The 22,892-nt window shown below is 40.0% G+C and overlaps 1 long non-coding RNA gene and 1 pseudogene across 1 annotated transcript; one reads left to right on the plus strand and one right to left on the minus strand.

The window, feature by feature from the left end:
* Nucleotides 1-1,716: 1,716 nt before the first annotated feature.
* Nucleotides 1,717-14,205, plus strand: LOC140625418 (uncharacterized). Its single transcript, XR_012024758.1, has 3 exons — nucleotides 1,717-1,984; nucleotides 6,991-7,097; nucleotides 13,734-14,205. It is a non-coding gene; the product is annotated as an uncharacterized lncRNA (long non-coding RNA).
* LOC140625361 (proline-rich protein 3-like) lies at nucleotides 2,098-3,981 on the minus strand (annotated as a pseudogene).
* Nucleotides 14,206-22,892: the final 8,687 nt, after the last annotated feature.

Consider the following 22,892-nt stretch of genomic DNA (forward strand, 5'->3'; position numbering starts at 1 on the left):
TCTCCCTCTCCCTCTCCCTCTGCTCCTCCCCTTTTCATGCTCATTCTCTCTCTCTCACACTCAGTCTCTCTCTAAATAAATAAAAATCTTAAAAAAAATCCTTATATTTATGGTAATGTTCCCTTCTTATTCCTAATATTGCCAATTTATGCTTTCTTTCTTTACCAATTTTCCATAGTTTTGTCTATTTTTAAAACGTCTTCTTGAAGAGACAAATTTTGGCTTTGTTGATCCTCTACTTTAGCTTTTTTATGATCCATCTTTATACCATATCCCTTGGCATGAATTGCAATATTTATACGTGAAAACTCCCCTCTTGACTCAAACCAGTTGCTCTGAATGAATGAAAAGTCCCCTTAACTGGAAAAACTTAAAAAAAATTTCCTGTGTGGGTGTATTTCCTGCTTTTGTAAACCTATTTAATATTGTTTGAATTCTCTTCCTTTGGACAATACTTTCCCCAATTACATTACCTCTCAGTTTTACTGATGTTCAAAACCGGAAACGCAGGGATAAAGTCCTGCTTCAGGACTTTCAAGTGATTAGTTTGATTTATTCTGGAAAGCTCAGGCTCAAGTTGAGCTCCGAAAGATGATTAGGATTTGGAGCAGTGGTTTTCTGGGTAAGGCTTTGAAGGCAGTATGTATGGACAACAGTGAGATGACTCATCCCTATTAAAAACCTGGATATTCAAAGTAATATCCCTCAAAGAGCCTCATCTAGACTCTATTCTCTTTGGCTCTCTGTTCCAGTGGCTCAGATCACCTTTCAACGTCTCAAATCTGTCCTGCTCACTCTTACCCCAGGGCCTTTGAACATGTTCTTCCCTTCCCTGGATGCTCTTCCTCTTCCTTGCCACTTTTCTTTCTTTCTTCCTTTCTTTCTTTCTTTCTTTCTTTCTTTCTTTCTTTCTTTCTTTCTTTCTTGTTTCCACTGCATTTATTACTAATATAAAAAATGTTAAAAAGAAAAAAAATTCATTCTTAGTTCTCCAACGGCTCTCATCCTTCCCTCTTGCCCACACAACTCCTGACCCATTTCCTCAGGGCCAGTGCAAAACTGAACCTGTTCACTGCCGTTTTCACAGAAAACAACCAGTGCCAGGGATGTAGGGAAGAAGGTTAGACGAGGGCAACAGTTCCGTCCAGGTTCCACCCAAGGGTAGGCCAGGTGGAGATTCACAGAATTCAGACGAAAGGGCTGGTGGCCTCACAATGACGTACTCTAACTAAAGTGGGCTGGAGAGGAGATAGGATAGCCCGTAAGAGGCTTTAGAGGACATCTCATGGGCTTGTGTCAAACCCCAAAAAACCGACACCAGGAGAATGGGGAGACCAGGGAGGCAGTCTTGCAGAAAGTTTCACAATTCTCCCATGTTGGGAGGTGTGGAAAATCTAGAGGGCATCAAGAGCCTCACTCATTTTGGCAGAAAAACTCTAGTGTTGGGAAGTCACAATGATGCCACGGACACTGAGAAAGGCTACGTACGAGGGGATGCACAATTTCACAAAGCACAGTGATCACAGATGAGTGGTGGGGATCATGCTACTGACGCAGGATCTACAAAATCCAAAAGCAGGGAGAGTGGCCTTGCAGGGAATAACTCTGCACCAGTCATCCGTACTTGACCCCAGGTCAACCTGGTGAGTTTCACAGAGCAACTGGCAACTTTGGGGGTAGGGTTTGTCACATAAAAAGGACTTAAAACAAGCAGCTAGAAGAAGGGAATGGCAGGAAACTGCTCCAGGGCTCTTAGGAATCGAGGGCAGTGCCGAGGGCTGGGTGGACACATAGATGCACAAGAAACAGCACCAAAGAGCTTTCCTGTTCAGCAGTCAATCGGCGAAGGGGAAGAGGATCCAGGAGGCAGTTGAAGAGAGCAAAGGTGGGGTCCTGAAGGCGAGTCTCTGGAGGCTGAATCGGAAGAAAGCCCACACGCTGGGCACCAGTGATGAAACAAAACTCTGGACCCCAAATGGGGGAGGTGAGAGATGGGGGTGGGTGGAACAGCCTCACAGTAGCCATCACAGGGCCACAGGGAAATGTATGGCCCCTAGGTCAGAGGGCTCCTTCCAGCCTGGATGGGAAGGCACAGTCTCACAGAGGAGGTCCATTGACCCCTGGGTGGTAGAAGGCACAGAGGTCCTCATATCAACAGCGGCCCTTTTTGGCAAAGTGTCGGCAGACCGGGCGGTTGGGTTTGTCTTCCATAACTTGGGGGCCATTGTTGGGCGGGCAGGTATTTTTGATAAGAGACCAACTTTTGAGCCTTCGGGGATTTCTCTGCTCTTTGTGAAAGCCTCCTCTGGAAGGACCCCCATGGCCTGGTCCAGGAAAAGGAGGTTCAGTATTGGCCCCCCACGAGCCACGACCATATGGGCTGCACCTGGGGCCCAGGCCTCCCCGGATTGGGCCTCTGCCCCTGGGAGGAGGTGGGAGGCTCAGCAGTGGTGGAATCATTGGTCCCCTTGATCCTGGAGGACCTCTGTGAAGAGAGTCTGCATTCTTTTCTGTCTGGCTCCTTTGGCTCAACACCGTGTTTGTGAGATTCATCCAGGTTGCCTGTAGCAGGAGTTCGTTCATTTTCATTGCAGTGTAGTATCCCGTTGCATGCACACACAACAACTTGTTTATCCATTCTACTGATGGTGGACATGTGGCTGGATTCCAGTTTGGGGCTGACTTGGGATCACCAGGCTTTCCATTGGCCATGGGGAGAGGGCCCAGAGGCTGGGTGGTCCGATGGGACTCCCATCCTCCTCGTCTCCAGTCTGTTGCGGTGGCGGCGGCTGCTGCTGATTCTGCTTCTTTCGTTTGGGCATCGTGGTTGCGGCAATGGGTGCAGCGGGATTTGGAGGGCAGTGAGGAAGGGCTTCCTACTTTATTTCTATTCTCCTCTCAGGTATCTGTCCTTTGCTTTATGAATAATTTTCTGATTCCCACCAAAGATCAAATTCCCCTATGATAACTTACCATGAATGTAATTTTACATTATTATGTGATTCCATGATTAGTGTCTATCTCTCTTTCTGGAATGTAAACTTTTTGAGGACAGGAACTAACTATGTCCTTTACTTTTACATTTTGGCCCACCGTCTCACAAAGAGTACGCACTCAGGTAATAATTGTTTAATTTCTCTCATTTGCTAATTAGTTAACATATAGCTGAACAGTGTAGAGATCTACAAAGTCCATCTTTATTTTTTTAAAGATTTTATTTATTTATTCATGAGAGACCCACAGAGAGAGGCAGAGACATAGGCAGAGGGAGAAGCAGGCTCCCTGCAGGGAGCCTGCTGAGGGACTCGTTCCCAGGACCCCAGGATCACGCCCTGAACTGGAGGCAGGGTCTCAACCACTGAGCCACCCAAGCGCCTCAAAGTCCATCTTGAAAGACATAATGTCCAGACCCAAAACTGCTTGGAATTTGAGAGGCCTAAGTTACTCCCACTCATTAAAAGAAACAAAGATATGCAAAACAGACTTAGAAACATTATGCTCTTTTAAATGTTTACATTGAGACAATTAACACTTTAACACATAATACAATATAATTTTCTACTCACAAGATAATTATAGGATTTATTAAATTATTCCTTCATGGTGTACTCAAGCAGTGTGGAATGGTATTGGTGTTCAAGCTTAAAGGCATATAATAATGGACGTCTTTCTTCAGCCCCAGTATTTCTTGGCTGTCTGAATAGCCTCCTCCAGTTGAGGCCCTTTGGGAAAGCAATGTCTGAGCCACATCCCCTCCCGGCTACACCCATCCCTTGATAGGACAGGCCTGACTAACGGTATTCATCTATCCAAAGAAAGAGCCAAGTAGAAAGAGATTTACAAGCCTTGGAAAAGAAGAATTAGGGAGGTAGACCCTGGCAAGTTCTGCCCTGCACAGCATACACCTTGACCTTGGACACTCATCTCACTTGTATGGAAGGTCAAGCCCTTAGAGATGAGCTGGAAGTGTCCAGTGATCATGGCTCCATGATGCTCACATGGCCCTGCGTTTGAGTTCTCCAGATAGCACGTGATTATAATCTGACTTCTAGTGTTGGCAGCGCAGTGAGCCAGGTCATCTTCTATTAATCACCCCACCTCCTATTTAGCATTATGGGAATATGGGAATATTGCAGCATAAGATAGTCCCTACTTCCAGCAATTCTGGGACTATCTGAATTACCAGACAATTTTTTTTTCAGGCACAGAGATATATTGAGTGATTTAATGAACATAAAAAATATTTAGTGCATAACCCAAAAGTCTAGGTAGGTAGATTGCACACGGACCATGCTAATTCCTGGTTTACCTTCAATCTTTAAAGACCATTTGCTTCACTCATCCTTACTCTTTTCCTTGTAGAGGAACGAGGAACCTTGAGATGCACTTACCTCTGTATTTAGCTAAGGTATAGGGTGACTAGGAATAAATGTACCAAAGTCGGGTGTCCACAGCCTCTTTCGGGCCCGAGAAAGTATAGCAGTGAGAGATGATTTTGTTTTGTATCAAAAATATACTTTCGTATCCTTGTTGCTTTTTGAAAGACATGATAGTAATGATTTTACTTACATCAGTATGGTTGCTAAACTGTTTCTCTGAGTGGCAGACTGCTCTGAGATTGGGCTTGTTGGAACCCCAGTTCTGAGTTTGGGTCTGATATTGGACCAAGGTAGTTGTCTCCCCATAGTCTTTCTTCTTGCCTCAGGCTTTGTAGCTTCCATCCTGATTACGATCTTCCAGGAAGTTGTTGGCTGGAGGTAGCCTACTGTGTTAGCCTGGGTCCTCCCAAAGTGGATCCTGAGGCAAAGATTTGAGTTTTGGTAGATTATTTGGGATTGTGCTTCCAGAAGAAGTGAAGCAGGGAAGAACTGGGCAGAATGTGGCCACTGAGGCTGGTGCTGATATGTGTGACTGCTCTTTAATCCTTTGGAAGCTTCTGAGGAGCTTCATGAAATGTTTCTCAAAATTGTCCTCTTAGAGGGACGCCTGGTGGCTCAGTGGTTGAGTCTGCTTTGGGCTCCAGTTGTGATCCCGGGGTCCAGGGATCCAGTCCCACATTAGGTTCCCTGCAGGGCATCTGCTTCTTCTACCTGTGTCTCTGCCTCTCTCTGTGGGTCTTTCATGAATAAATAAATACAATCTTTTTTTAAAAAAAAATTGTCCTCTTAGGGAACAAAAAAGGGGAAAGCATTTATTCATTGGCTCCAGTCTTCTAATGGTCAACGGTGGCCTCAGAGGCTTTCATTGTTCTGGGCTTTTTGGCTTGTGTACGTCTGACAGTTGAGCAGTGTTAAAAGATAAACTGAGGCACATTAAAGCTTTTAAGAGTTTATTTGAGCAAAAATTGGTTCCAGTTAGGCAGCCCCAAACCAGAAGCTGTTAGGGGTGTTCTGTTGCCAGGCACCATGGGAAAGATGTTTATAGAAGATGTGGATGCAAAGCAAGGAAATATTTGTTTGACTAAAGCTTAAAGCCTAGTTGGCTATTTGTGATTGGTTGTCCTTCGGTTTCCATTTCTTAACCTTGAGCATTTACATACAGTTTAGATTTTGGTTTGCATACCAAGCTGCCGGGGCATTAGAGCCATTCAGCCTAATGGCCTCCTTGTCTAATTAAGGGCAGGGTCTCAGGGATGTGCTACCTTGTGAGGTTAGAGCAGCCGCAAGGCATAAAGCTAAAGGCTTCTAGTGTGGCACAGAAACCAGATGGCCTTAGACGGTACTTGCTGAGAGCCGGTTGCCCCAACACTGGCATGTAAAACAGAGCATGTTGAAGAGCAGAGATTTCTGGGAAATGGCAGTGTGTCTGTCTGGATGGTGTATGTCAAGGAGAGCAGAGGGAGAAAAGGATGTGGAAGGCGATTGTGCAGTCTTATGGACCTTATTCTGAAAGCAAGAGGGAGCCAGTGAAATGTTAATGCAAAAGAGTGAACTCAATCGGTTTTAGGGGGAAAAAAAGCAAACATCAGTCACAGTGTACAGGATGGATTAATGGGGTGTGTGTAGCATGTGAGGGGAAGGGTGCTGGTTGTTATGGAAATCGGAAGACCTTTTAGGAGATAATACAGTCTAGGTGAGAGAATAAGAAGATCTAAAATAAGACTGTGACAGGTGGGGGTTACTGAAAGAGAGCTGGAACAAGGAAACTTGGCCATGAACGGGTGCAGTGATGGGCTTGTGACCCAGGCTGAGAGAGCAGAGTCTCATTCTCTTGGAACCACAAGCTGTAAAGCTGTGATCCTAAAGTTAGTGCTTACCTTGTCCTCCACCACGTGGAGGGACTGTACATGCGCTCCTTTTAAACACTTTGATTATTGCTGGGAAAGAGCATTTTTCAATACCTAACTGTTAATGTACACCATTGCCATTGTTCTCATTTTGTTTTTCTCTCAGAGCTTGGAGAACAAGGGGTATGGGGTGTGTGTGTGTGTGTGTGTGTGTGTTTGCGTGTGTGTGACAGAGAGAGAGAGAGAAACTGAGAGAGAGAGACTAAGAGAGAGAAACTAGGAGAGAGAGAAACTGAGAGAGAGAAGCTGAGAAAGAGAGAGAGAGAGAGTAACTTAATGCTGTCGAGTTCCTGTATCCAGTCTACTCTGAGGCCTGTTTTAAACCCTACTTTACATGGCTTGATGGTTTGTTTATATGAACATGTAATTTCCCCTTTTGGCTTAAACTACACTTGAGTTTTTCTCACAAGAGTCTTAACTAAAATAACATCTTTGTGCTTTTTTTCTACTCTAAATTATTTTTTCAATACATATTCTTTTAAGGGAAAGAATAGGTCCAAAATTATTACCAATTTATACCATCCCCAGAAATGTATAAAGATAACTCATCATACTCTTACAAATACTAATACAATTTTTTAAAACCCTTATTTGTTTCTTAGATTAAAAAAAATCTTGTTTAAAATTGCTTATTTTTAATTACCTGTAAGGTGGAAAATATTCCAATTCTATTTGTTTTATATCTTATTTTTTTTTTTAAGTAGGTTCCATACCCAGTGTGGACTCCAATGCAGGGCCTGAACTCACAACCCTGAGATTAAGACCTGAGCTGAGATGAAGAATCAGACACTCAACCAACCAAGCCACCCAGGTACTCCTGTTTTATATCTTCTTTTTTTGTTAATTTTCTAGTTATGTCTTTTTACCTATTATCCTTATTGGGATCTAATCAACTTAAAAAATAAGTTTGTGTGAATTTTTTCCAACAAAAGACTGTTAATTTGCCTGTCCTATTTATTTCAAATATTTTCCCCAGCTTGGTTGCTTGTTCTTAACTCTATTTATTGTTTCTTTTGGAGATACAGAAAGCATTAGGCATTTGAGTTTGTGTTTTCTTTCATAGCTCTTAAATTCAACAGGAAATAAAGCAGCTCTGCTTTTTTGCCTTTATGAGTTGTCTACAAATTTTTTTTTTTTTTTTAAGAAATAGCTTTTGAAAATAGGAATCTTACATCATTAGTGTAGCAGCCATGGAGACTCTGCTTGAGAAGGAACTTTGCTTTGAGAAGGAACTCACCTTTCAGCAGTGAGGGACTCCATGAGCTGGCTTTCTAGCAGCAACGCCCTCAGGACCTGCCACAGCCTCTGAGTGGAGACCACTCTGCAGCAACCAGCCAATGACCGAGCATGGCAGGCGTCTTGGCCAGGCCATCTGTGCCCAACACAGGATCCCTCTACATTTGGGGCTTTATTAGCTTCAGGTGCACAGTATAGTGATCCAACGATTCTATACATTACTTAGTGCTCATCTTGACAAGTGCACTCCTTAACCCCGTTCACCTATTTCACCCATCACCCCACCCACCTCCTCTCCGGTAACCATCAGTTTGTTCTCCATGGTTAAGAGTCTGTTTCTTGGTTTACCTCTCTCTTCCCCCCTACTCCCCCCCGCTACGTTCATTTGTTTTCTTAAATTCCACATACGAGTAAAATCATATGGTATGTATTTTTCTCTGACTGGCTTACTTTGCTTAGCCTTATATTCTCTATAGATTCATCCATGTTGTTGCAAATGGCAACATTTCATTAATTTTTATGGCTGAATAATATTCAATTACACATTATATATAATAAATATATAATAAATTATATATTATATTATAATAAATTATATATATAATAAATAATGCTGCAATAAACTTAGGGGTATATATATTCCTTCAAATTAGTGTTTGGTATTCCTTGAGTAAATACCTAGTAATGAGATTACTGGATAACAGGGTAGCTCTATTTTTAATTAAAAAAACTTTTTAAAAAAGATTTATTTATTTTAGGGGGCGAGGGAGAGAGAGAGGGAGAGGGAGAGTGCCAAGCAGATTCCATGTTAAGTGCAGAGCCCAGTGCAGGGCTTGATCCCATGACCCTGAGATCACCCCCTGAGCTGAAACCAGGAGTCAGACACTCAACCAATTGTGCTACCCAGGAGCCCTGTCTATTTTTAATTTTTTGAGGAACCTCCATACTGTTTTCCACAGTGGCTGCAGCAGTTTACATTTCCACCAACAGTGCACAGGAGTTCCTTTTTCTTCACATCCTTGCCAACACTTGTTGTTTCCTTAGTTTTTGATTTTAGCCATTCTGACAGGACTGAGATGATACCTTGTTGTGGTTTTGATTTGCATTTCCGTGATGGTGAGTGATGTCAAGCACCTTTTTTTTATGTGTCTGGCAGCCATATGTATGGATTCTTTGGAGAATTGTCTGTTCATGTCCTCTGTCCATTTTTAAATTGGATTATTTGAGGATTTTTTTGTTGTTGAGTTCTATAATTTCTTTATATATTTTGGATTATAGTCCTTCTTTTTTTAAAAAAGATATTTATTTATTTATTTATTTATTTATTTATTTATTTATTTATTCATTCATTCATTCATTCATGAGAGACACAGAGAGAGGTGGAGATATAGACAGAGGGAGAAGCAGGCTCCTCACAGGGAGCCCAAAGCGGGACTTGATCCCCATATCCAGGATCATGCCCTGAGCCAAAGGCAGACTCTACTCAACTACTGAGCCACCCAGGCTTCCCTGGATTCTAATCCTTTGTCATTTGTAAATATCTTCCCCGTTTCAGGAGGTTGTCTTTTAGTTTTGTTGGTTGTTTCCTTTGCTGTGAGGAAGTTTTTATTTTGATGGAGTCCCAATAGTTTATTTTTGCTATTGTTTCCCTTGCCTCGGGAGACATCTAGAGTATTCATTTTTAAGTCTAAAAACATAACATGTTTCTGCAATTATGCAAATATATGTAGCTCTTCAACTTGGATTTGCATTAAAAATTATACCGTGCAAATTTTTTTTTAAATTTTATTTATTTATGATAGTCACAGAGAGAGAGAGAGAGAGAGGCAGAGACACAGGCAGAGGGAGAAGCAGGCTCCATGCAGGGAGCCCGACGTGGGACTCGATCCCAGGTCTTCAGGATCATACCCTGGGCCAAAGGCAGGCGCTAAACCGCTGCGCCACCCAGGGATCCCCACCGTGCAAATTTTTAATAAAAATATTCCTATTCCTAGGTATTTCAGTGTGTGAAAAAATATATATCACTTATAAGCAATTACGTGATAATTTAGGACAACAGAGCCAGTTGCTCTCACGAATGACCCTGGGTGTGAGGACCACAGAAGATGGAGGGAGGTAAAGAACAGTGGTGGCAACACCTCTTGGTTAGATGGAGTCCTGCCTCCTATACTGCGCAGCGTCCCAGCTGATCCATGGGCTCTGACCCTCATTTTTGTTTAGTTGATCAGCAACTTGTTGGCATAGCCTTCTACCCACCAAAAGGGCTAAATATCATTTGACTTTACAGTCTCCCTTGCAATTTAGAATCTGGACATAGATTCAAACTTGCCCTTAAAATACAGAAGGAAACCTGCTGCGTATCTAGAAAAGATTTGTGTGTGTGTGTGTGTGTGTGTGTGTGTTGGATAAAAGAGAGACAAGCAGGAAGACAGCCCATGCCTTCACTTTCTTCCTGTCCTTGAACACTGATTGTGAGGATGCAGTGTTTGGAGCTGTGGCAGTCATCTTGCAACCTTGAGGGGAAAGGGAGGAGGAAAAAAAAAAAAAAAAAAAAGGGAGGAGAATCCCACAAAAGCCATCCCAGAGACCCAACATTATGTCATTGCACCACCCAACTCTGGAATTGCCTAATGGAATAATAGAATGTTATCATTCATGCTTCCTGTCACATGAAACCAAAGCACATTAACTGATATATTTTTTGAATCTGCCTTTGCCTCCTTCAGCTTGGTATCATACAACCCATATCTGGTTGACAATCTTTCCACTTAGAATGTCTGGGCAGCCTAGTTACTATCTCCAGATCTCACCTTTTCTAGTTCTCTGATCTCCTGTACATTCTTCCTTTTTTTTTTTTTTTTTAAGATTTTATTTATTTATTTGACAGAGAGAGAGAGAGAGAGAGAGAGAGAGAGGGTGCACAAGCAGGGGGAGCGGCAGGCAAAGGGAGAGGGAGAAGCAGACTCCTTGCTGACCAGAGAGCCCAATGTGGGACTTGATCCTAGGACCCTGGGATTGTGACCTGGCCCAAGGCAGCTGCTTAACCAGCTGAGACACCCAAGTGCCCCTACATTTCTCCTTCTACCTTTAAACCCTCCCTATTGCACTAGGAACCATGGTTACACTGGCCCCATCTCCCCCTGGGGAGACACTGTCTTCCACTCTCACTCTGTATCCTACCTGACACTTGTTAAGAGCTTAAAAACAACACAAATTTTACACATCATCGCTATTGTGCACCTGTGCTGTTTTGTCTACTCATCACTTATTCTCACCTCTTCCTGGCAGATGTGTCTTGATTTCCTAGGAGGAGCTGCCTCTACTTTACTTTCAGTTCCTTTGTGTTCATGGCTTGGCTGCTCTTCCATTCTTCTAACCATCATTGATTGGTTCGTGCATGAGCAGGGACACAATTTGAGTCAATGAGCTCTAATTCTGGGACCTTTATTTTACCTGAGTGGAAAGAAATTTATGCTTTTTTGCTGAGATTGCCAGAGTCAGGTTGATGTGAGCCTGGACCTTCTGGGGCCTGTAGAAAGTTGAGCTAAGGAGAAATCAAAACAGGAAAATATCAACCAAGCAATGGAGAAAGAAAAAAAATCAGGCCTGATGACATTGTTTGAGCTCCTGGACTTTTCTATCAAGTGACCAATGATTTCCCTTTTTTTGTTTTTCTTACACCAGTTTGAGTTTAGTTCCTTTTTTTTTTTAAAACTTTATTCAAATTTTTATTTAAATTCTAGTTAGTTAACATATAGCATAATACTAGTTTCAGGAGTAGAATTTAGTGATTCATCACTTACATGTAACATCCGGTGCTCATCACAACAAGTGCCCTCCTTAATACACTTCATCCATTTAGCTTCATCCTCTGCCCACCTCACTCCACCAAATCCTGAGTTGTTCTCTATTGCTGAGTCTCTTATGATTTGTTACCCTCTCTCTTCCCCCCTTTCCGTGTGTTCATCTGTTTTGTTTCTTAAATTCTACATATGAGTGAAATCATATGGCATTTGTCTTTCTCTGACTGACTTATTTTGCTTAGCACGATAGCTCTATCATGTCATCTAGCTCCATCCATGTCATTGCAAATGGCAAGATTTCATTATTTTTGATGGCTGAGTGATATTCTGTTAAATAAACAAACAAACCACATCATCTTTATCCATTCATCAGTTGATGGACCTTTGGGCTCTTTCCACAGTTTGGCTATTGTTGATGCTGCTGCTATAAACCTCGTGGTGCATATACCCCTTTAAATTTGTATTTTTGTATCCTTTTGGTAAATACCTAGTAGTGCAATTGCTGGTGAATCATAGGGTAGTTCTGTTTTTAACTTTCTGAGGAACCTCCACACTGTTTTCCCGAGTGGCTGCACCAGTTTGCATTCCCACCAACAGTGCAGGATGGTTCCCCTTTCTCCACATCCTCGCCAACATCTGTTGTTTTCCGTGTTGTTAATTTTAGCCATTCTGACTGGTGTGAGGTGATATCTCATCCTAGTTTTGATTTGGACTTCCCTGATAGTGAGTGATGTTGAGCATCTTTTCACATGTCAGTTGGCCATCTTGGAAAAATGTCTATTCATGTCTTCTGCCTCTTAATTTCCCTCCCTCCCTCCCTCCCTCCCTCCCTCCCTCCCTCCCTCCCTCCCTCCCTTCCTTCCTTCCTTCCTTTTTTATAATTTTATAATTTTTTTAAAGATTTTATTTTATTTATACATGAGAGACACAGAGAGAGGCAGAGACACAGACAGGGAGCCTGATGTGGGACTTGATCCGGGACCCTGGGATCACGACCTGAGCCAAAGGCAGATGCTCAACCACTGAGCCACCCAGGTGTCCCCTGCCCATTTTTTTTTTTCTCTGCCCATTTCTTAACTGGTTTATTTGTTTTTGGGTGTTTGAGTTTGATAAGTTTTTTTTTTTTTAATATTTTACTTATTTATTCATGACAGACATAGAGAGAGAGGTAGAGACATAGGCAGAGGGAGAAGCAGGCTCCCCGTGGGGAGCCTGGTGTGGGACTCCATCCCAGGACCCCAGGACCATGACCTGAGCTGAAGGCAAATGCTCAACTACTGAGCCACCCAGGTGCCCCTGATAAGTTCTTTATACATTTCCTATGAGTTTGGTTCTTGTCACTTGGACTTGCAACTGAGGAAGTCCTGATCATTAGAGGACCTGTAAATTCAAGGTCCAGGCCTCAATGATTTTTGGGTACTGATAGCTTATTACACCCATCTCCTCATCATAGGACCTTGGGTCCATTTAGGTTCGCACCTCAGGGCCTCTCAGTTATTTCTCTCAGTGTCTCATGTGTGTATGTATGGTCCTGACAAGGTCGCTCACATTCTTCAGGTCCAGTCTCTAGGTGATGTTTTCTGCTTATAAGTCTGAGCTGCCAGGGCTCTGCACAAAGACTGACTACTCTATTGTATCATCTCAGTTTAGATACCATTACAAATGCAAAGCAGCTGCCATGGATAAGAAGGTAAAATGGGTTCAATATGTAAAAGCATCGAAAACTCTCAGAGCCACAAGAAGAAAAATTTTACAATTTATTACCAAACCAATGCATTACACAGAAATTCAATTTTAAACTAAACAAGAATTTTAAAGATACTGACTTCTTATATAGAAAACCAGAATTCAGATTAAGTGAGGCACTCCATGGTAGTTGTGTGGTAAGAATTTCTAAGTACTCTTGGAAACTTGCTAAAATGAACATATGTTTAAGCATTTTTTTTAAAAAGCTACAAAATACTAAAAGTAAAATTCCGTTATTGCCTTAAAAGCCAAGACTATCAAGTATGTGCTAAGAACTACTATGTGGGGCTGGATTGCTATCCACAGTTTTAGTAAATAATTCAAAGTGATTCTGAGTTTATTGTTAGGTTAATGGTTTTTACTGAGCCCAACTGTCTACATTAAAGACAAATCAACTTGTGGTTGCTTTATTTAGGAAACATAAATCCTCAGGAAGTCTGTCAGTATAAAAGGGATACTTCAAAAGCCAATCTGTTCTGTTCTTTAAAGATGGGATAATGATTGGTTCTTAATTTGTCAGAAGAAATAACTGTAGTGGTAAAAGTTATCCTACAGCACTTTTGGATTGTTCATGATAGTCTAACAATATTAAAGCTTTTGATTTAGTGCAAAATGGTGCTGTGTGTAATCACAGTCTAAGTAAGTCTGAGTTCTCATTTCAGTTCAAGAATGAACTTGGCCACCCCATTGAAGCATCTTCCACCAAAATGGCTCTCCAGGGAGTATGGAGGTGACCTCTTTATTGTCCTGACCTATTTCAATTGGACTTTAAAATAGCAAGAAAAGAAAATATGAGGAGGTGGAGGTTGGAGTACTTGCAGTTTTGAAGACGTTATCACCTAAAAGCATAAGCTTTAATCAAACAAACTGTAAGATAAATGTATGACCCTTATGAAATGGTTGGAAATTATAACAACTACCGAATATTTGATGACATTAAAAATGACTTGATTTTTTTAAGTTATGATAATGGTATTGTGATTATGTTTAGAAAGAGTCATTATCTTTTAGGGAACCATACTGAAATGTTTGTGGATGGAATGATAGGATGTCTGGGGTTCCTTCAGAATAAAGGTGACATAATGGATGGGGGTATGGGAGAAATCAAAGTATCCATGAATTGATAATTGTTGAAACCAGGTGATGGGTAAGTGGGAATTTATGTTGCCATTCCCTCTATTTTAGTATTTGTTTAAAATTCACATATAACAAAAAGTTAAGGCAGCTCTTTCTGCCCATGAGTCCTGTCCCTGTGCTTTAATAAACCACCTTTTTGCACCAAAAAAAAAAAAAAAAAGTCAAAGCATATAAAAAGTTTATGTCCTTTGGCAGCATTTAGGATGTTTTACCTTGGTATTCTTTTTCAAGAAGTTGATATATTGACAGCCTCCTTTTTCCAGCTTGTTTCTCATTCTTACTGTGAGTTGTCCTCAGGGCCTCCTTTCTTGTCATTCTTTTTCTGTTCCCTTTATTTTCTCATTTGCTCCCATGGCTTTCCTTATCAACCATGTGCTGATAAATCTCAAATCTGAATCTCCTCCCACCTATCCAACTCTATCTATGTATTTCCTGGCTCAGATGTCCCACAGGCACTCAGTTTGAGCTCATCATCTCCATTCCCAAAACCTACCTCTTTTTCCAAATTGCTCTCCTAGTGACCAGTGAGAATCAGGCGCATTTCTCTATTCAGTTCATGCCTATTATTCTAGTTCCTGCAATTAGGAATTGACTGTGTCTTATCTTATAGTCATTCATTTCATGAATGAATTCAATGTTTATTGAGTGCCTGTCATTGGGCATTCTATTATCTTGGAATTATATGTCTCATTGCCTAGCACAGTGCTGGGCATAGAATTAACTTGTCAAAGATCTCTTGTGGACTAATTCTTTTTTAATTAATGAAATATTTCAAACATGCAAGCAAAAAAAAAAAAAAGAGACTAAGGAATAAATAGTGATCTGTGTACCAAAGACCCAGCTCAGTAAATAAAATTTTGGAGATAAAATTCAAGCCTCTGTATACTCTTCATGACGCCATCTCTCTCCCTTCCTTTCCTTTCCCAAAAGCAGTCATTGTCCTCAATTTTATATTTACCATTCTGTTTTTTATTTTTGTTTGTTTTTTAGAGAGGGAGCGAGAGGGGAGGGCAGGGGGCAGAGGGAGAGGGGAGAGAGAATCTTAAGCAAGCTCCACACCCAGCATGGAGTCTGACTGGATCTCATGGCCCTGAGATCATAACCTGAATGGAAATCAAGAGTCAGACACTTAACCCACTGAGCCACCCAGGTTCCCCTGATATTTATCATTTTATTTTATTTTATTTTATTTTATTTTATTTTATTTTATTTTATTTTATTTTATTGATATTTATCATTTTAATGAATACATTTATATTTCTACTACTACAGAGTATTCTGAATTTTTCAAACTTCAATGAAATATACTATCGTATACTTTGACAGGTTTGTTGGCATAATGTGTGTTTTGGGGACTTATCCATGTTGATGCATGAGACTAGTTCATTCACTATCACTGTTGTACAGTATTTAATTGTTGTTTATCCATTCTCTTGTTGGTGAACATATAGATTGTATTCATTTTTTTTCACTATTATAAACATACTGCAATGAGCATTTCTCCTTGCTTACATGGGGAAGTAGAATTGCTGGTGACTTTACTAAATGTTACCAAATTATAAATGTTTATAATCTCAGGTGCAGATAGGACAATTCTTGTTGCTTTACATTCTTACCAACATTTGAATTATCAGACTTTATTTATTTGTTTGTTTATATTTGAGTATAATTGACACACAATGTTACCTTACTTTCAGGTGTACAACTTAGTGATTTGACAAGTTTATATATTATGCTAAGTTCACCCACCACACATCTGTGTGAACATCTGTGTCAATACATGACTGATACAATATTGTTGACTCTAGTCCCTATGCTATGCCTTTTATACTTATGACTTATTTGTTCCAGGACTGGAAGCCTGAGTCTCCCTCTCTCTTTCACCCATTTTACCAATCCCTTAACCTCCATTCCCTCTGGCAAACATCAGTTTGTTTTCTGTATTTATAGGCCTGATTCTACTTTTTGTTTCTTTATTAATTCTACATGAGGGGAATTACATGGCATTTGTCTTTCTCATTCTGACTTATTTCACTTAGCATAATATCCTCTAGGTCCATCTATGTTGTCTCAAATGGTGTGATCTCATCTGTTTTTTGGCTGCATAATATTCCATAGTGTGTGTGTGTGTGTGTGTGTGTGCATGCCACATCTTCCTTATACATTTGTCTACTTTTGGAGGCATTGTCAGACTTTTAAATTATTTGTTCATCTGATGACTGACTCATTGAGATTTCTCTATTGACTAGTGAGATCAAGCATCTTTTTTGTTTATTGGCCATTCAAGATTTCCTCTTTTGTGAATTACCTATTTGTATATGTATTTTTAATTGTTGTAAAACATACATAACAAAACCATTGTTACCATTTAAACCACTTTTACATACTATTTAGTAGTTTTAAGCACATTCACACTGTTGTACGACCTATATATATTATTAATTTTCTATTTTAGTGTGCTTAAAACTGTCACCTACTTTACGAACTTTATTTTAAATTGTGATCCACTATGTTCACACGCATATATATACATATACAGATATTAACTGAAACAAAAATTTTTTTTTTTTATTTTTTTATTTTTATTTTTTTTATTTATGATAGTCACAGAGAGAGAGAGAGAGGCAGAGACACAGGCAGAGGGAGAAGCAGGCTCCATGCACCGGGAGCCCGACGTGGGATTCGATCCCGGGTCTCCAGGATCACGCCCTGGGCCAAAGGCAGGCGCCAAACCGCTGCGCCACCCAGGGATCCCTGAAACAAAAATTTTTAAAAAAGATTTTATTTATTTATTCATGAGAGACACAGTGAGAGGCAGAGACATAGGGAGAGGGAGAAGCAGGCTCCCTGTGGAGAGCCCAATGTGGGATCCTGGGATCCCAGGATCCTGGGATCACGTCCTGAGTTGAAGGTAGACGCTCAACCACTGAGCCACCCAAGCGTTCCTCTATTTTATATTATTGAATACTAGTCTACAACTCACAAAATGGAATTCAAGACACTGATGGGTCCAATACACACTATTTTATTGGATTATTTTTCTATTTTATTTTGGATACTAAGCCTTTTTTAGTTATATGCTTTGTAAATTCCTGTACTAGTATAGCTTGTCTTTTAATATTATTCATATTTTGATGTACTTATATTTTCTATTTCAATGTAGTTAAATATTTTATTTTTTTTCCTTTATGTTTTGGACTTTTTGTGTCTTGTTTTAGAATTTTTTCCTTTTCTCCCAGTATTAAAGATATTCTTCTATATTGCTCTCTAATTTGTCTTAAAGCTTTGACTTTCTACTTAGATATTTAATCATCCTGGAATTGATTCTTGTGTATGATGGTGGTAAGGATATAACTTTGGTTTTTACCATACAATAAATTATTATTCCAGCACCATTAATTGGATACTCAATCTCTACCCCACTGATCCGCAATGGTACTTCTGTCAAATATCATGTTCTACATATGAGTGTGTCTGTTTCTGGGGTCCTTATTTTATTCTTTTTTTAAAAAAGATTTTATTTATTTATTCATGAGAGGCACAGAGAGAGAGAGAGGCAGAGACATAGGCAGAGGGAGAAGCAGGCTCCCTGTGGGGAGCCCGATGTGGGACTCCATCCCAGGACCCCAGGATCATGACCTGAGCCAAAGGCAGATGCTCAACTACTGAGCCACCCAGGCATCTCAAGATTTTACTTTTTTAAAGTAGTCTCTACACTCAACAGGAGGCTCAAACTTACAACCCCAAGATCAAGAGTCATGCTCTACTGACTGAGCCAGCCAGGCACCCCTGGTATTTTTTCTTTTTCAATAATGTTTTCTAGCCTCATCAGTGGTGTCTGACATGAGTTGTAAGCTATGGCCTGTGGGTCAAATTCGGCTTATAACCTTGTTTTGTAAAGAAGAACATAGCTGTGTCCATTTGTGGACCTGTCTGTGGCTGCTTTTGCACTACAATGGCAGATTTGATTAGTTAGAATAGACACCACATAACCTTTAAAATCTAAAATGTTTACTATTGGCTTTTTATAGAAAAAAAATTGCTCACTCCTAATTTATAGGAATAGTTTTGATTTCTTTTGGTGTATTTTATATCCAGCATCATAGCTGAACTCTCCTATTAGTTCTAATGATTTTTATGTTAATTCTCTTAGATGGTTTCTGTAAACTGCCATATCATCGATTATTAATGACGATTTTATTTTTTTCCTTTTGGTTCTCTTGAAAAATATTGAATAGAAACAGTGATAGCTGGCCTCTTGGCTTTGTTCTTGGCTTTAAATAAGATACTTCTAATCTTTTACCATTAAATAAACAAGTTTGCTTTCAATTTTTTGGTGACCGTAAGGAAATTTTCTTCTACTTTTCCACTTTTAGCTTTAAGAGTTGTTTTGTAATCATCATTGGGCACTGATTTACCAAATGTGTTTTCTATATCTATTGAATACTTATTTTTTTTTAAAGATTTTATTTATTTATTCATGATAGTCACACAGAGAGAGACAGAGAGGCAGAGACACAGGCAGAGGGAGAAGCAGGCTCCATGCAGGGAGCCCGACGTGGGATTCGATCCCGGGTCTCCAGGATCGCGCCCCGGGCCAAAGGCAGGCGCCAAACCGCTGCACCACCCAGGGATCCCTATTGAATACTTATTGATCATGTGCTTTTCTTTTGATTATTTGACCATTGTGTATTATAGTCTAAGGAATCATTACAATGATACAATACAATTTATTTGTATTTTTCTTCATGTTTTCTAATTTCCTTTTCTTTATAGTCTTCAACAATGAGACTCAATTCTGTCCAACCACACAAAGTTATCAAATTAAAGTGAACCTCTTGGCAACAACTGTAATGGATGCTTCCAGCTGTATCTGAGCTGAGATTGGTTAAGTGGTGTCAATTCACATTCCACCACAGGAAATTCTGTAATGGTTTCCTAGAACCAAATATGAAGGTGGGGGTAGAAGGAGTGAAAGTCCAGCGCACTGCTTCTTCTCCACTCCCTCTTCCCCCCACACCTATGCAGTAGATGTGAACTTTCTGGAAAGAGCTATGCTATCTGCATTTCTGCATAGAAAAGAGAATGGTGTTGGCAGATTGTGGCCTGAGGAGGAAGCAATGGCACTTGCCACATTGGAGGTTAATGGGAAGAGAGTGTAAACCTGGGCAAGATATTTTCTCTCTGATCTTCAGCAGAACATTAGCAAAGTCATAGGGCTGGCAGAAAATTGTAGAACCTCAGCAGATTTAGTGGGGACCCAGCAAAGCCCTGAGAGAGAACAGCAACACCTAGTGTGAGTTGATATACTCCTGAACACTTGTGAGACACCCTTGGGACTTCCCAGAGTCACTTAGGGTCTGAAGCAGAAGTAGGGGATAAAAGTTTTTGTATATTAATAAGCTGTTGTAGTCTTTCACCAGGTCTCCCAAAGACTTGCCAGTGAGGGGTGCTTGGGTGACTCAGTCAGTAGAACATGGGGCTCATGGTCTCAGGGTTGTGAGTTCAAGCCTCTATTGGGTATAGAGCTTACTTAAAAAATAGATAAATAAAGAAAAAAAAGACTTGCCAGTGAGCTCTTCGATGGATATTTGCCAGCCTATTTTTTCACCATAGGCCATGCATTAGCAATTACACAGCAGAGAAATAGTAAATGTAAACATGTAAGCATATTTTTAGATTCTTTTGCTTTTGCTTTTGTTCTTGATTTTCTTTTAATGATGCATCCAACCACCATAGTTCCAGACACCAAATCTTAGTTCTTTCCTGTTTCTACAAAAACTGAGGGTACTTTCCTATGGGTTCTATTGTTGTTGGTTGATAGCTATGTATTCTTCAGACTGGATGGGAAAACCCAACTGTATCTCTGTGTCTCTGAATGTCATTAACTAATTTTTAAGTATTCAATGAAACCACAGATAGACTTGGCCAACCACTTTTTCCCCCAAGTGTTTGAAAATATGCACATCTTAAGAAATGTATTGCATATGTTCTCTATTCATTTACCACTAAATGTTCCAAAGCTTGAATTGCAGGAGTTAGATGTTGTCCACAGAGCTAACTGAACCATTTTTGAAACTGCTTTTCTACAATAACAGGAAGTCACAATATAATAAATGTCAAGTAATTTTAACTTGAGAGAAGTTGGATTAAGTTTAAAACTTTGAATTCATAAATTTGACTAGTTCTAAATCAGGGCATTGATGAATGCCCTTGTATCTAATTATTTTTCCTCTTCTGTGCCTGTGTGTGTGTGTGTGTGTGTGTGTGTTTATACAGTGCCTACCTTGTATGCGTTTTAAAGTGAAGTGATGAGAAGAATTTTCTATATTTTGATTACATTGAATTTGGGGAGGGAAGAGAAACAACCCTGAGGCTGTAGACTTGGAAATTCAGAATGCATATTTAATCTATGAGCAGTGTGACTCTGGTTCTGTTTTTTTGTCACTTGTTGAAGTTGCTGAAATGGGGACATTTACACTTAATGATTCATTTTAAAGATATAGTTCATAGAATATTTAATATATTATTGAAAAGAGAGCTTTGCAAAGATAATCAACAAGTGTATATGATACATGTTATACGGACTGATCCTATCTTTCTGGCAGGTGCATGGGTTGGGGGTCAGGAGGGAGACTTGGAAATATTCCAGGATCTGAACAGATAACAAAAAGCTGACATAATTGCTATGCTGTATATTTCTTTAGTGGATGATGAAACTGTGCATGATGATTTAGAGAAAGAATTTTTGGAGTATGAAGGAATTAGCTTCTTAACAGTTTCCTAATCATTAGAAGAGATCATTTTAGTTGAGTTAATAAAGATTTAATGGAGGTGGATAATGTGACCAGGCACCAAGAACGCTTGGGACACAAAGATGAATTTGAAATGGGCCCTGCCCTCAAGGAGCTTATAGTAGAGTGACAGACAAACACATCCTCAATATTTAAAGTGTCATGTCCCATAGTAAGAGCCTGTACAAGGTACAGATATCATACAAAGGAGGGCGGGATTAATTGTGCCTGGTGTGGTGAGGGAATGTTTAGCACCTGCAGCTGTGCCTGGCACATAGTAGAGGCTCAGTAAATGTTAGCTCCCTTCTCCCTCTCCTCTGCCCTTATATCTGATCTGCTGACCTTTGTAGGCAAAGATTATGATGCCACTGGACAAATATCAAGGGGATATGGATTTAGATATTTTTCCTTGTGGAGTGATAAGTTAGCATTGATTCCTCTGCATTAAATTTTTTTTTACATTAAAATATTTTTAATTCTTTTGGGGACTAGTGGCCAGTTTTACAAAATTGTTTCCCAATGCAGTAGGCAAGCTAGAAACAAAGAACAGACCTACAAATCAATACTCAGCTATAAACTTGGCCCCTGATGTTAGTGTACACCAGCCACATTTGCTGAAGTTTCTTCTGTCTTCATCTCACTTCAGCAGCATGGAAACCTATCAAACTTCTAAAAGCAGTACTTATTAAACTTTTCCTAGGCACCCCAAGAGCATAGGTGGGTATAAACTCATTCTTAGGGCTTGGGAGTATGAAGGTTTGATGGGCGTCGTAGAAGGGGATAGTGTGGAGCAATCCACTGCAAGCACAAAATGAAGTCTCAGATTTATTTACAAAATGTATGCAAATGCTACAGCCCAAACTATCATATATCTGTTTGTTGATGTAGTTGTGAAAATACCGCTTCAAGTTACTTACCAAGTTAAATGATTTAACTCCCTCAATCACTAAGTGAAATCGATGCTCGAGGAAGAAAAGCTGTGTTTATCCTGCGAATTCCTGAGCCCTTGGTACACCATTGTTGTACCAAGGGCTCAGAGAAAGAAATAATATACGTATATCTTAGAGCACAGATTGTGTGGCCAGTTAATGCATTGAAACCATGGTTCATTGCTACATTTCTCATTTCTAACTTGTTCTATCTTTCAAAACATTCTACTTACTCACTCACAGATGTGACACAGAATCTGTGCTCGATAGTGCAAGCATGAAGGTCTTATACATGATAGAGTAGAAAGATATCTCTCATGACTTTCTTTAAAATCATCCCATTCCTTGTCACTTTTTCTTTATGATAATGCCATACCAATTGTTCTTTTTCTTATCTATTTATTTTTTTCCACTTCTCAATGCAATTTTATATACGTTTTGTCATATCATTCTATAAGTTATTGAGGACAGACCACATATCTTTAGCTCTATTTGACTAGTGATAATGAAAATGTAGCTAGGTTAAATTATTTACTCAAAGTTGCATTCATTCAAAAGTACTTACTTTGCATGTACCATGTGCCAGACACTATACTATGAACTGGAGACACAAAGGTGATTATAACAACAGTCTAAAGGAGGAGTTAGGAAAGTAAACAGGCAATTATAGGATCAAAGGGTAAGTACAATAATAGAGGTTAAGTAGAGGGCACCAAACATGAACTTGAGAGAAGCTCTTCATCTAAACCTACGAGGTGGAGTAAGGGAGGGCTTCATGGGATAAGTGATATCTAAACTGAGATCTCAAGGGTGGGTAGAAGTAGCTAGATGAAGATACCACTGGGGTGGATGAAATTATAGGCAGGAAACCAAAGTATACAAAGGCTCAGAGTGAGAAGAAATATGATGCATCAGAAAAGCCGCCATTAGCAGTGTATGAAGTATGATAAAGAGGCAAGGC

Source organism: Canis lupus, chromosome 36, assembly GCF_048164855.1.
Source record: "Canis lupus baileyi chromosome 36, mCanLup2.hap1, whole genome shotgun sequence".
Taxonomy (NCBI): domain Eukaryota; kingdom Metazoa; phylum Chordata; class Mammalia; order Carnivora; family Canidae; genus Canis; species Canis lupus.